Source organism: Apodemus sylvaticus, chromosome 22 (assembly GCF_947179515.1).
Source record: "Apodemus sylvaticus chromosome 22, mApoSyl1.1, whole genome shotgun sequence".
NCBI classification, from domain to species: Eukaryota; Metazoa; Chordata; class Mammalia; order Rodentia; family Muridae; genus Apodemus; species Apodemus sylvaticus.
In genome coordinates, this window is record NC_067493.1 from 25,940,178 (window position 1) to 25,955,560 (window position 15,383).

Below are 15,383 nucleotides of genomic sequence, written 5' to 3' on the forward strand. Positions count from 1 at the left end.
AGTCTGTAGCTCAAGCCCTGTGAAACTCACTGTATAGTCAGGTTGGTCTGGAACCCACAATCCCCTGCTTCATACTCCCAAGGCCTGGGGTTACAAGTATGTGACCACACCTGGCACATTTAATAGCTCTGAGTATATGGCTTTACTTTGTTATGTCTGCAAAATGCCTTTTAAATTTTATTCTGCTAATTTTGTTTGTCCGGACAGCTAGAATGCAGGATCCTTTGACGTCCAGGGTTGTAATGATCTCCTCTGCCTGGGGAGTGACAGAGCCTTCCTAAGTGCTCATTGAGTGAATTGTTTTAAGTCTATGCGTCATGCCTGCTTCAAGACAGCCTCGTTTTTCTATGTCTGCAAACGTTTATTAGGATGGCTGTGAGCATAAGTGGCAAACATCTGATTCTTTAGAAGGTCCCCTTCAGGCTCTCTGCCTTTTCCCTGCCCTAAGGACTCTTCCCCGATGCCATCCCAAAGTTCTGAATTTGGGGCTGGAAAGATGGCTTAGTAGTTAAGAGCTTGCTGGTCTTTCAAAGGATCCACGTTCAGTTCCCAACACTCATATCTGGATCTCTAGCTTCAACATCTCTGAGGGTATCCTCAGACTCATGCACCCTCATGCGCACACCTACCTACATACACATAATCAAAACTAAGTATTCTGTAAAAGCTGAAACACCAGAGCCTCTTTTGCCTCATATTACTACCATTCCTCAGTCCAGTGATTAGCTTTTTTCTCAAAATAGTTTCCTCTTATCTCTGCAGTTAGGGAAACTGGTCTCTTGAGCTTGTGTGTGTTATGTGAAGTGTAGAAGAATGTTCTGAGGGTCTGGCCACCTTCGTGCTGTACCTGAAGTGTGCAGAAGGCCCCATGATCAAAGGTTGCAGGAAATGTCTTGAGTGCAACCTCTATGTTACATACCCCTGAGAATGTTGGACATCAGAACTACTGTCATCAAAGCCATGGGGGAGGCTGATGTGCTCCTAAAAGACTTTCTGTCTCTAATCTCTTAGACCATATTGAATTCCAGCAAATTTGAGGTCACTGAGAGTGGCAGAGGATCTCAATGACAAATCCATGGGGCATCTTTAGGTGGTACTCTAGGAATTTTCATTGACTGTCTTAGACTCGAGACCTAAGAATGTTGGTTATGTTTGTTTCTTTTGCAAGTACCTCTCTTCATTTCTCATAGGATATGAGATAGGAAGGAACATGCTATATCCCCTGGTTACTAGACAATCTGAAGATCCTAGTGCCAACAAATAAGTCTTTGAATTCTGAAGAGGCTGTTCCTGTGTGCTGGTGTACACCTGTAATCCTAGCACTCGGGAGGTTGAACAGGAGGATAGTCTGAGCTAGCCTGTTAACACCTTATCTCAGACACACAGAAAGAAAGGGAGAGTGTACAACTGACCCTGAGCAAGCAAACCTGGGAGAAAAAGCAGAAAAACCTTCAAGGATGTGTCTCAAAGAAGTCCTTCTGGCAGTAGTTCCAGGATGGTCAGGTTTTTCTAAACATGGAATCCAGGGCCATATATGTTCTAACAAAGCCCTTGCCACTGAGCTATATATTCCAGCCCAGCCAAAAGTTAGGAGATGGTAGTTGGGAACACTGAGTCTCATACTTTTAGGCTCACTTTGTCAGGAATGTCAGTGTCTATGTGAATCCCAGTTGTCTATGTGCACATGATGTCACAAATAGTTTTGGATAGTAGATCCCAGAATGGTCAAAGCAGCCTACAGGGACCTGGTTTGATTCCCCTTTCTCTCTAGGCCTGGCACACTGCTGACACACAGTAGGCACTCAAATGTTTGTTGAATATATAAATAAATACTTTTAGAGCAAAGAAAGTCTGAGAGAACTTGAAACTCAGCTTTCAATATTGCTGATCTTGTCAACAGACAAGATGTTTACCAAGTTTCGGTAACAATAAGATTAAGATCCTGTGAGCAAGAAAGTGGTATGGCTTTGTGTTTCCTGACAGTTCATCCTTGGCTGCCAGACCTACTGAGAGAAGGAAATAGCTCATGGGTTCTAGAGTATGACAGTCTTCTAAAATGGAGGGGACAGTGAAGCAGAGGGCTCAGAATATAGAACTAGAGGTTTCCATTGTCTTTTGGGAGCCTGGCTCAGGGTGGATTGTTTTGCTTGGGGCCACCCAGGGAGTTGGAGGGGATTTGCAAGGCTCCTTTCCTTATATAGAGTCATTGGTAGGATTCATCAGTCTTGTGAGCAGATGGTAAAAGCAGTTCTGTATTCATGCTCTGGAGCTGGTGATACAAGGATGTAGTTACTCTGACATCCCCTGGGGACCGTAGTTACTACTGAAGGGAATGCAGGCTTCCTACAAGATACCAAGATGAAGACCTCATAGCAGAAAGCAGAAGGGCCCCACTGTTGAGAAGAGCATTCTATTTCTCAGTGGCCTTCATAGAACAGGTGTAGTCCACAGTACTTCAGGATTTCATAAACCTAGAATTAGGTTCATTAGGGAAATTCTTTATTGGCCTCTTTCGCTTAGTATCTTAACAGAGTGGGAATGGCTTCTATAGAGCGTTGTCTGTAAATTAGAAGGTGGCAGCCCGTCATCTTTATGCAGACAGTTTGCTGCCTGACCCACAGATTGTTCTGTGCAGATTGGCATAGGACCAGGAAGCCTGCAGCTGACAGGCCCTGCTTCACCTCACTGGAAGACTTTCTTTCCCCCTTTGCAATATTGAGAATTGAACCTAGGACTATGCACATGTTAGGCAAATGCTTCTACCCCAAGTTATATCTCCAGACATTTTTTTTTTCTTTTTCTCTCACTATTATAGCTCTAGTTGACCTCAGAGTTGTAATTTTGATTTTGCCTTAGCCTTTCTAGTACTGGGATTACTGGCATGAGCCACTAAAACCAGCTAGAATTTTTTTTCCACCTTAAATAATAGCCAGGTCTGGTGGTGCCTGGGCTCTGCAGGAGCATCTCAGACTTAAACTATAACTCTTCGTGTGATGTTTCCAAATGGAAGGCTGTTTGCTCTGATGGCTGAGTGGTATTCTATCTGATAGACATGTTACTGATCCATTCTTTAGGCAGTGGACATGGGGTGTGGTATTGGTATATATGTATGTGGTATGTATGCATGTGTGTACAAGTCCACATGCTTGTGCGCACACACAGATACCCAAAAAGGACATTGAGTGTCCTTTTTATTACCCTCTATCTTATTCTTTGAGACAGGATCTTGATGATCCTGGACTTTGCCATAAGCAAACCCCAGCGATTCTCTCATCTATACACAACCACACACACACACACACGCACAGAGAGAGAGAGAGAGAGAGAGAGAGAGAGAGAGAGAGAGAGAGAGAGAGAGAGAGTGTATGAGAACAAATGCTGGGGTCACTATCACACCCAGCTTTCTACATAGGCTCTGGAGATATAAACTCAGGTCCTCATGTTCACATACTAGGTGCTCTTACCTGCTGAACCATCTCCCCAATCTGATTTCCTTCTTCTTTGCAGCTGAAACAAACTCTATATTGTGTACATGTACCACATTTTCTTTATCCTCTCATCAATTAATGGGTACCTAGCAGGGTCTGTATGTAACCTCACTGTTGGAAATAGCGCAGTCCTTGTGGTAAACCAGCAGGACTGGTGGCTGGATCAGGAGTTTGTTTCCATGGTTACTGCACCTGCTTACATTTCCACCAACAGTGTATGAGGGCCCTCATCACCAGCACTTGTTTTCTCATAGTAGCTGTTCTGGCTGGGGTGAGATGGAATCTCCGTGTCATTTCAATGTGCCATTTCCTCTGACAGCTGAGGGTACCGAGCATATTCTCAAGTTTACTTGCCATTTGTACTCCATGACTCAGGACTGTCCATCTTACTTGCTCATCACTAACTGGTTCATTTGTTCAGGGGACATTTGACTTTTTTTTTAACTTGTTCTTTATATAATCTAGATATTAATCCTGATAGTTATCTAGCTATCGAAGATGGTCTCCCATACTGTAAGGTGTCTTCACCCAGATCACTGTTTCCTTTGCTGTGCAGAAGGCTTTACTCTAATTAGTAAATTAGTCTTCTTAATGGCAATTCCCCAGAAACATCCAAACCCTAATTTGCCTTTCAGCCATTCCATAGTCACTGTCCATTCAATAAACTAACTTTAATGTACTGTACTGAGCATTAGTGCCATTTAAAGTGTTAACAGTAATTTCACGGTGTTCTAGTGCCTTTTAAACTAGTGATTAGTGTGCAGTGCCCTCACAGAGACGTGAAAATAAAACTGAGAAGAGAGATTTGCAAGTGGGAGAGACCCAGGAAGGGAGGCAGAAAGGGACGAAACATTCCAAGAACACACACACACTCACAGCTAAGAGCTGACAAGACACCACCTTTGTTATTTAGGTGTGTCTTCCACGTACTCATTCGGACATTTCTTCCATGATGCTTCTTCATCCCCTGACCTGAAACCACACTGTGTGTACTGGAGTCTTCACCAGCTCCATCTCTGCATCCTGGGATAAGTCCTTATTCATGCATGTATTCATTCATCCCAGAAACTCCTGAATGCTAAGGGCTAAACTCAGCGCTGGGAAGATAGCAGTAGTCAAATAGACATAGTCTTTGCAGCGATGAAATTTACATTCTTGGGGTTGGACAGCCTAGAAACAAATAGTAAAGTCAGAAATACATGATCCAGGCATGGTAGCATGTCCCTGTAGTTCCAGAATCCAGGAGTTTGAGGCAGGAGGATTGCAAGCTTCTAGACAGATTTATACTGCATATTGGCATCGCCTCTCAAAACAAACAAAAACCATAAAGTGGGCTGGAGAGATGACTCTGCAGTTAAGAGCACTGACTGTGCCGGGCAATAGTGGCACAAGCCTTTAATCCCAGTACTTGGAAGGCAGAGGTAGACAGATTTCTGAGTTCGAGGACAGCCAGGGTTACACAGGGAAACTCTGTCTCCAAAAAACAAACAAACAAAATGAGCACTGACTGCTCTCCAGAGGACCTCAATTCAATTCCCAGGACCCAGAAAGCAGCTCACAGCTGTTTCTAAGTCCAGTTCCAAGGATCCAATGCCTGGTCTCTGTGGGCACCAGACAAATGCCTGATGCATGCATGCATATATGCATACATACATATATACATACATACATACATACATACATATGCAAAATACCCATACACTAAGATAAGTAATTTTTTTTAAAGGGGAAAGAAAAGTGTGATGCCAGTGATAAGAGATGAAGAATAAAGTAGATTGAGGAAAGAAACAGTTGCTGAGCCGGGCGGTGGTGGCGCACACCTGTAATCCCAGCACTTGGGAGGCAGAGGCAGGCAGATTTCTGAGTTCAAGGCCAGCCTGGTCTACAGAGTGAGTTCCAGGACAGCCAGGGCTATACAGAGAAACCCTGACTTGAAAAACAAAACAAAACAAAACAAAACAAAAAACAAACAAAAAAAACAAACAAAAAAAAAACTGATTTGTGGGGAGCTTCCTAGCTCAGGGATGCTGAGCAAAGACTTGGGAAAGAAACAGAATAGCAGATGTGTGAGGGAACGGAATGATGATACTCAGACTCAGGAAGGGTCATACCTGGGGACTGTAGACAACCAAGGCCAATGAGGATAGGCAGAGCAGAGCAGCAGTAGACATGGGGGCAGGGAGAAGGATATGGTAAACAGTTTCCATTTATCATGGTGTCCATGCCTATAATCCCAGCATCCAGGAGGCTGAGACAGGAGGACCCAGGAGTTTAAGGCCAGCCTAGCCTGCATAGTTTCAGGGTAGCCTGAGTTATCTACAAGTCTCAAGAAAATTAAAAGCCAAAGGTAATCCCCGAACTTCATTGCCTGAGTTGTATAAACAATTAATTACAATGGAAAGAACTAAGGAGATAGTCCAGTCAGTAAAGTGCTTACTCATGCAAGCATGAGGACCTGAGTTAGGTGCTAGCACTACATAAAAATAGGTGAGGTGCTGTCTGGCTACAGTCCCAATACTGTAGAGGCAGAGATAGGAGTCTAGGGCTCACTTAACAGCCAGCCTAGCCTAGTCAGTGAGCCCTGTGTTCCATTGAGAGACCCTGTTTCAAAACAAAAACAAACAACCAAAAACCAAGAAAGATAACTTCTGAGTTTGAACGCCTAAGGTCAGCCCCTGGCCTCCTCAGACACACGTGTGAGTACACTCTATATAGATATACACCCAAATAAAAGTAAGTGTGGTGGGACATCATTGTCGTGATTGGAAGAGACAAATGATACAACCTGTAAATCTCATGCTGCATGCTGAGTGGGACCTTGCCCAAGAGCAGCAGGTGGGTGCAGGGTGCAGGAAGAGTAGGAAGAGTGGAGTGGCCACTTGAGGGAGAAGGAGGTCCATCCAGGAGGCCCGCTGTGTGTGCTATCCTCCCTGGAAGGCACCTGGTTCCAGTTTGTAAGCTAGTTTCCTTACCTGTGAACTGGGATATGATTATTGCTTTCACGTGACTGCTCTAGGGTAAAAAGAGTTCAGTGCACACATGACTTGTCTTGACATTGCTAGATGCCATTTTGTTAGCTTCATAGTTATTCTTCATATAGCTATTGCCCTTGAACCAAAGATAAGGTCTTATACCTCTATTACCGTGTGTGTGTGTGTGTGTTTAAAATGTAAAGAAATGATGCCACTTTGAACACATAGTTTGAAAAATAAAAATTTTCTATCTTCTCTTTGTGTCCCCACCATGCTGGTATGTGGCGCTCTGTCCCTTCTAACCAGTGTATGGCTTGCCACAGTGATGATCTGTTTCCCTTCTGATGTGCAGTCAGGTTGTTTACCATTTCCCCTGTGCCCTACAGTGCCGCACTGTATGTCCTTGCCCCTGTCCCTAGTGTGTTGTGGCCAGAACTGCCCTGGAACGTACTTAGATGTGGGTCGAGGGGTGGTTGCAGGCCAGGCTGGCTCCACCAGATGCCGTCAACACTGCTTCTCAAGGGACTTATCCACGGTCTGGAAAACCACACAGCTTATTTTAGATTAATGAACAATGCACAGTAAATATATCATTGGATCTTACATGTGCTGCAAAAAGAAGGAAGGGTGATGGAGCGGTACCAGGATCTGTCTCTAGCAGGGATGGAAGACATCAGCTTGGAACGGGGTTAGTGCTCACAGGTCTGGGAAGCAGGGTCTGGCACACATGCCTGGCCTCCATTGTGGTTTCTGTGAAAAGAAACGAGCAAAGTCAGAGAAGAGGTTTAGGATCAGTTTCAGTCATGCTGGGGCTACAGAGTAGCCCCTGCTTGTCAAGCACCTGGCCCTGGGTGACTAGGGCAGAGGAGTAAAGCATCAGTCAGGGGAAAGCTAGGAGAACTTCAAAGAAGTGCCTCAGAGTGTGTGCCCTGCGTGTCGGCTGGTCAGACATGAAGTGTTATCACGGAGGAGTGTCTTGTCTTGGAAAGAGCCATGTCTCTCCCATCAGCAAGGCTTCAGGTGTCATAACACCAGAGATGCAGAAAATGGATTCGCCTGTGATTCATGGGTGCCAAGGAATATGAAATCCACCATTGTCCTGTCCTAGTTAGGCAGGCAGCAGTCTGAGGAGCCACAGGACAGGCCCTCAGAAGTGCTCAGCCTGGGCTCCAGCCCCTAAGACCTTGAATCAAGAGGTTTGGGATTCAGCCTGGAGTCTTGGGGTTCATATTCCCCAGGAGATTCTGAGGCTGAGAGAGAGGATTCACTTGCTCCTGGGGACCACTGACATATGTAGTCACATAGGGAACAGAAAGAACCAGAGCCCAGGGTCAGCTGAAAAGAACATAACATCCAGAAAGCAGTATCTAGAACCCTGTGTAACAGGAGAAGCAAAGTCGATCTATTATGGATGGGATCCACCGTTCAGTGACAACAGTGGTTACACCTCTATGACAATAGTTTACTAAGGCAGGGCTTGAACCTTCTGGGGACATTTCATTTGAGATGCAAAGTCAGTTTCTGATCATCTGATCAGTGGTTTTGCCCACCTGTGCCCTAAGAGATGGCCATGTACAGAAGTATCTGTTTGTCCTGGTTTGAACTTAAGTCACCGTAGCTCACCCACTCCCTACCGTACAACCCATAGTTCCTGACTGAGGGCAGTGTGGAGAGAGACGTTAATTCTATCCTTTGGTTTTGACAGTCTGATGTTGGCCTGCTCCTAAGGCTTTGAGGTTTCGGCTTCCCTGTAGATGTAGACTGAATTACAGGCTTCTTAGCATTGCCCAGCCCTGGAGAAGGCAGTCTCTGATGACGTCAGAGTAAGCAGGCAAACACAGCTTCTTACAGTCCTGGCTTTCCCCTAGACCTGGTGCTGTGGTAAGGGTAAGACAAGCAGTATCCTCAGTTTCATTGGCATCTTGACCAGTGGTGACCAAATCTGAGAGTGGCTTTGTTGTCCACACATGGATAAAGGTGTGACAGAAGTCCAAGCTCCCAAATGGGCAGTCTCCAACTCTATTTTGGCAAACTGACAAAGAATTTTTCTTTTAGGTGCTAGAGATGTAACCTAGGGCTTCGTGCATGTGAAACTAACACTTTACCACTAAATAATACTGCAGTCCTCAAAGAGGTGTGTGTGTGTGTGAGTACGTGCGCGCGTGCGCGTGTGTGTGTGTGTGTGTGTGTGTGTGTGTGTGTGTGTACAATCTTTGATGTTCCTCATGTGCTGGCCACCTTGTGTGGTACTAATGGCTGACTGGCCATTAGTACCAGTGAAACCCATGTCCACCTCTCCAACACTGAGATTACAAATACATTACTATTCCCAGATTTTGTTTTTCATGTAGGCTCTGGGGATTGAACTCAGGGCCTTAAGCTTGTAGGCAAGCACTATCCTCACCCTCCTTAAGCAAAAAAAAAATTGTGTGTGTGTGTGTGTGTGTGTGTGTGAGAGAGAGAGAGAGAGAGAGAGAGAGAGAGAGAGAGAGAGAGAGAGAATATTCATGCATGTATGAGGGTTAAGGACACACATGTGGATACATATGTGTGAGTGTGGAGACTTGAGTTGACAGTAGATGTCTTCCTCCACTTTATTGAGGCAAAGTCTCTCACTGAACACAGAGCTTGCAAATGGTTAGTCTAGCTAGCCAAGTACTGGGATTGCAGGCAGTAGCAATGCCTTCCCAGTTCTGTCCTCATATTTGCATGGCATACGATTTACCAACTGAGCAAGCTCTTTAGCCCTCTTTAAAAATTTTTTCAAATAAAACTACAGAATGTCTTGTGCACTGTGTAGGAGCTTCATCTGTCAGTTACACAAAACAACAACCTTGATGTTAAATTTTCTTCCAGTTGCAAATTATTTTATTCACTTTCAAGCATTAGTCAAGGAAAAATCTAAAAGGCTCATTAAAACCTAGGCCACAGCTTTAACCCAGTGCCCACTACCACTGTGATAACTGCTCTCCATGTAGTCATGGCCTCTTCAATGTTTTAATTTTACAAAAATGCAGAGCTTAGGGCTTCTGCCCTTGAGATTTCTTCAGCCAGGGAAACTGCCACAGCTTCTTCCACGGCTGCCTCTTCATCTTACCGTCAGCGGCAGAGCCGCTCTCTGTGGCCTCCTGACAGCTTGTTCTTGACAGTCCTTCCCACAGGCAGCTGGCTCCCATGGAGCAGAACACAAGTGTGTGCTGCAGGCCGCCCTGCCTTTCCACTGCTTGTCCATGGTCGTCTCTACAGGTCAGCTTCTCAGGGACCCAGGCACACAGCACTCTGGAGTCAACTAAATTAGGTTCAATGGGCTGCCACCAGACAGAAACAATGTCCTTGTTTCTAGAAATAAAATGTGTATGTGTCCTGGGCCCCAGGCATAGTGCAGCCTAGCAGTAGCTAAACAGCCACTATAGACTCCTGTGGTATACCGTCCAGAGGGAAGTGGGGAGGTTAGGGGCTGCTTGTGGGCATTGTAGGGACTCAGGTGTCAAACACAAGCTGATAAACTCAGCTCTGAAACTCTGTGTCGTGACAAGCAGCTAGGCAGAAAGCAGATCAAGGAACTGGCGGGTGGGGGGAGTAAGCATGCGTGCAAAAGAAGTCCCACTCCCACCCCCAGGTCCCCTCCCCCTGAGAGTCTAAGTGTGTGACTGAATTTGGATAAAGTTCAAAGGTAGTTTATTCTGATGTCTATAACTGTCTTTGATCCATACTATTGGAGGGAGAGTGTGTGTGTCCTAGTGCTGGGCTTACTAGTATGGTACTAGCCCATCCAGCTATTTAAAACACATGTGCTGGGAATTTTTAACAGGAGCTGGGAAACTCAGGTCTTCATGCTTGCCTGTTGTCCTACCCGCAACCCAATTACTACTACCCACTCCCCATTTTGAGAGGTTGCCACTCCAAAGCCCAGGCTAGCCTCAAGCTTGCAGACTTATCTCAGCCTCCTTGTGTGCTCTGGTTACTGGAGTTCTGCTCAGAGCAGTGGAGCTGCAAACTGAAAGTGCTGCTCCTTGGAGTGGTGCTGGGTGACTGCGCAGGCGCAGTGAGTTCAGCTCCCAGAGGCAGCATTGCTAGTAGCAAGTCAGAGTCTCCTAACCTTTGCCTGGCCAGGGCTCTCCAGGGAAACGGCCGAGAGGATACATAGCTGTGTGAAAGGAGAGTTCACGTGAGGAGTTGGCTCCATGACTATGGAGACTGAGCAGTCAGTGATCTGCCAGCCTACAGAGTGGGGAAGCAAAACTATAATCCAGGCAGAGTCCTAAAGCTTGAGAACATGGGGGGCTGGCAGTGAGAACCCCAGTCTGAGAGAGAACTGTGGGGCGGGGAAAGGCAGATCCCTCCTTCCTGGGCCTTTTCTCTGTCAGGGTGTCAGGGACAAAGGTGCTTACCAGCACTGGGAACAGCTAGCTGTGCTCTGCTGAGCCTCAGTCAATGTCCTTGGGAATGCCCAGAAACAGGGGCTCATCTGGTCACCCCAGGTATATACATACACTTGGCAGACACAGTCTTAAACCTTACTCGGGACGCTTGCCCCATCTCCTTCTTTCTTCTTCATGGATTCAGTTGCATTAGTGTTGTTCTGGAATGCTTGTCTTTGTCTTCGGCATCAACCCCAAGTCCAGAGATAGCATCATTCAGTTCTCACATACCCCTGATCTCGTCTGCTCATGATTCCTTGGTGCCATTAGCACTAAGCCTCCATTTCCTTTCTGTACCTGATAAAGTTTGTACCACATGCATGCCCTGGACTTAGAAAATACAAACATTTACCTTTGTCTTATCAAAGCTTACAAATATTTGCAGTTTTGAAACTTTGTTTTGTTCTTGAGCTATAAAATGTACACCGTAATCTTAATATTAGGGGTAAAGTGAATATATTTCAATTATACGATGTTCTTGATAATTTTATATATGTATTTATCCTTAAGAAGTAACCGTACTTCCTTTACTTTGAGTTATAAGTAGAGCACTCCCCATTCCCTCACACATGCATGTGCTCGGGGGGAGGGTATATGCACACATGTGCAGGTGTGTGTACCCATGTGCAAGTGTATAGAGATGGAGGAGGATGTGTCCTGCCTCATTGACTTGAAACAGGGCCTCAATGAACCTGGACCCAGGCTGGTTTTCTGCCTTATTGTTATCACAATTAAAAGCCGAGTTATGAGTCTGGGGAGATGGCACGTGAGGTAGGAGGGCGGTAGAGTGTTTGCTGTGCAAGAATGAACAGCCGAATTCAAATACCCAATACCCACATGAAAGAACAGTGTCATGTATCTGTAGTCCCAGCTCTGAGGGGAGAAGCGTCTTATCTGGGAGCCTGCTCACAGCTAGTCTAACCAAAACTGTGAGCTCCGAGTTCAGTGAGAAACACTGTTCCAAAAATAAGGGGAGTGGCTGGAGAGATGGTTAAGCAGTTATTGCTAGATGACCTTGCAGAAGACCTGGGTTCAGTTCCCATTCCCCACATGGTAGTTTACAATCAGGGATCCATCACCCTCTTCATGCACACATGTGGTACATGTACATGCATGCACACACAAAACACATACACATAAAATAAATCTTTAAAACTTAAGTTGTAGGCCAGGCACTTGAGAGGCAGAAGCACACTGTGAGTTCAAGGCCAGCCTGGTCTACATAGTGAGTTCCAGGCCAGCGAGAGCCATATAGTGAGACCCTGTCTCAGAAAAGTAAATACGTAAATAAAATAAGGTGAAGAAGCCATTGGGGAAGATACCTGATGTTGACCTCTGGCCTCCACACACACACACACACACACACACACACACACAGGTAAGTGTACCCCCACACAACCTTGTACACTCACATACACTACAGACACTGCAAACCTAAAAGACATGCCATGGTTGTAGTAATGCTGTAACAACTTCTGTTATTACTGCATCCCATCTGTGGTGCTGTGGTCTCCAGGTGGCACTCCCAGATCCATGTACTGAAGTCTAGCCCCAATGTAGTATTGAAACATGAGGATTTTAGGTATTAGTAATGCGGTCACAAGCACAAAATTATGAATGGGTTCAGGGGTCTTATCAAAAAGGGTCCCAGAGAGCTTTCACTACATCCCATGAGGAAACAGCTAGAAGGCCTCTCCTATGAACCAGAAAGTATCTCTGAGCACAGTGCTGCTCAGCTGATGTTTGATCTAAGATTCCCCACTCCCAGAACTGAGATGTCCAGATGTCTACTCTTTCTAAGCCACAAGCCATCTGTATTTTACTGTAGCCTGAACAGAGAAGGCATGCAGCAAACCCTGAAAAAAACATTCTTAAGTTGATGCTTCATTAGAGATGCCCTCCCCTCTCAGGAAGACCTCTTGTAAAGCATCAGACTCTCTCTCAGTAGACTGAGCCACAGGTTCATTAGTACCCATGAGGAGTGTCTGTATCTGTTAGCCAGAAGAGCAACTGTAGCTTTGAGAACAAGTAGACAGGGGAGTTCCCCCTGTGCCGCTCTGGACTTGTGTCAGGAACTAAGCCGCTGGCCTTTTGGTTGAACTCTTCTGCCAGTTGGCATCTTTTTTCTTCTTTGACATATGAAAATGATATATTTATTTAAAAGAATGTAAAGATAATTATACAGCTGGCTTTTTTTTCTTTGAATACTGGATGAGCCAGTATGCAATTGTTAACCTCATTGATGAGTGCTTATGTGGTGGACTGCCCTCTGGAAAACTAGCTAATGATATTTTTGTGTGTTATGTGTATACTTGTTGACCAATGTTGGTATATTGCACATCTATTCATATAAATAATGGAGAATAACTACAGTGTGGTGGTGCATTCCTGTGATCCCAGAACCTGCCTAGGCTACATGATAACGGCTCAAGAATGACAGCTTTGGGTGTTCCTTTCTATAGCTTGGGAGACAAAAAGACGGTTGATATTGTTTTGCAAGTGATAACCCTAAGAACCTTTCATTCTTCCTCTCACAAGGGCATCTGCTGTGTGTGATAGGCTAAGGGACATGGGAGGGGACATGGCAAACAATCATGTCCTCCTGGGGCTGACATCCCAGTAGGGTAATAGGGAAGAGATAGTAACTTAGTAAAGATAAATGAGTAAGCTAATGAGTGTTAGCTAAAGAGAAAAATGAAGCAAAGGTATGTGGAAGATGGACTAGAGAGTCTTAGCCCAAGGCCTCCAGACAGAAAGAGCAGGCCGCCGGGATCAGGAGAAGGAAGTGAGGTCAGACGCCTCTTGGCTTTGCTCTGAATCCAATGGGGAACCTTGTGGGACTTTAAACACATGAGTTGTTTAAGCTCACTTGCTTCAGTCAGATGCCTGGAGGCTGGTTTTAAGAGCAGAATGATGGAACGAATGTAGCTTCCAGGCCACGAGTCAGAAGGCCTGCAGCCATCCCTGCGAGGCTGGAGCTGGCCAACCGCTGGACATGAGGCATAAGGATGTGTTACTCCCACCTGAAGCCACTGGAGCCCTCTGAGTACGTGCAGTCTCCACTTGAGTGCTAGGAACTCTGCAGCCATGGTTAGCCTGCAAGGGAGGCACAGGCTTTGGGGACTAGCCTTTTGGCAGCCGTTTTTGGCAATCTACAGAAAGCCCTGGAGTGATTTTCCAAACACATACTGATGGCAGGGACCTAGACCTTCACATGGAGCCCAGCCTAGCCTTCCATGGACTGAGGTGTGTAGAAAATTGGAAATCACTGTAAAGATGGGAGGAGAGGTTGAGTGGAAAGAAAATACATCAGCAGATTCCTAAAACAGATGTTGGAACTGTGGGATGACGACCCTGCCCTTCCATAAGTGCTAATTAAGTACAGCTTAAGACTTTTGTTCTCAGCTCTCTAGGCTGGTACCATCCAGTCCATGAAAGGTAGGTGCCTGAGCTACTGCCAAAGTCCTGACCTGCAGGAAATAGCCATAAACTACCAGAGTAGATGAGGGAAGGTAGTGTGAGACAGGGCCTTACTCTGTGGCCTCAGCTGGCCTTGAACCCCAGGCTCCAGAGTGCTGAGGTGGAAGTTGGATGCCAGCAGCCTGTGCCATCTAATTATGTACAGTGGCTCTGCCACGGCCAAACTGGTGTTGTGTTTCCCCAAGAATTTTCCTAGGAGCCAAGCAGCCACACTCTCCCAAAACTGTTTATGTCTGAAACCTGCCACTTAACTTGAAATGCTGTTCAATGTGACAGTTCAGCAAGAGGCCACTTAGTGCCAATCCTGAATTTAGTGGCATGCCCAAGTTCATTTTTGCTGATGTTTATGTTAGCATTAAGTTTATTTTCTCTGTTAATCATTTTATCTTCTGTGAGTTTTTCTCTCATCCATAGGGTCTTATCAGATGGGTTTTGAAGGACTGAGGCTAGAATTTGGGGGTTCGTAGCTGCTGGACAGGGCTTTACCCACCTTCCCCACTCTGTGCTGCATAGTTCTAAAGGCAAGGAACAAGGACTATGAGCAAGCTAATTTCCCCTTATGCCTTATTTAATGCTTCAGGGTTTCACATAGACAGTCATTATTGATAGCTTGTCCATCAAATTCAAGGCTTTCCTGGACTCAGGCTGAATGTTTTTAATTTCACTGTATGCCTTGACATGATGGTTCTGTTGGAAGTGCTGGCTGGGCCTCCCAACAGCAGTCATTTTGATTACCAAGTAGAGACCTTATTACTTTCTTTCTCACTTTATTACTTCAGGAATGGCTACTTACTACCAATACAAAGATTGAATGTGAAAGTCTGTCTGATGGGTAGAACCCAAATATCTGTTACTTTTCTGGCTTTTCTGCTTTGTACTGTTAGGATAGAGTTAGTGGGCCTGCTGCATTTTCAGTTCTGTTGTGGGTTTTTTGTCCTGTGGTTTAAAGATACCTTTATAGATATTGATGAAGGACAGTTTCAGTAAAATGGATTGATAAACAACAATTTGGATCCAGACGT

At 45.4% G+C, this 15,383-nt stretch overlaps 1 protein-coding gene across 1 annotated transcript in view; it reads left to right on the plus strand.

Annotated features, from left to right (window-relative positions):
* The window catches only part of Gna12 (G protein subunit alpha 12), a 75,490-nt gene that overhangs the window by 23,054 nt on the left and 37,053 nt on the right, over window positions 1-15,383 (plus strand). The gene's annotated exons all lie outside the window — the stretch shown is intronic.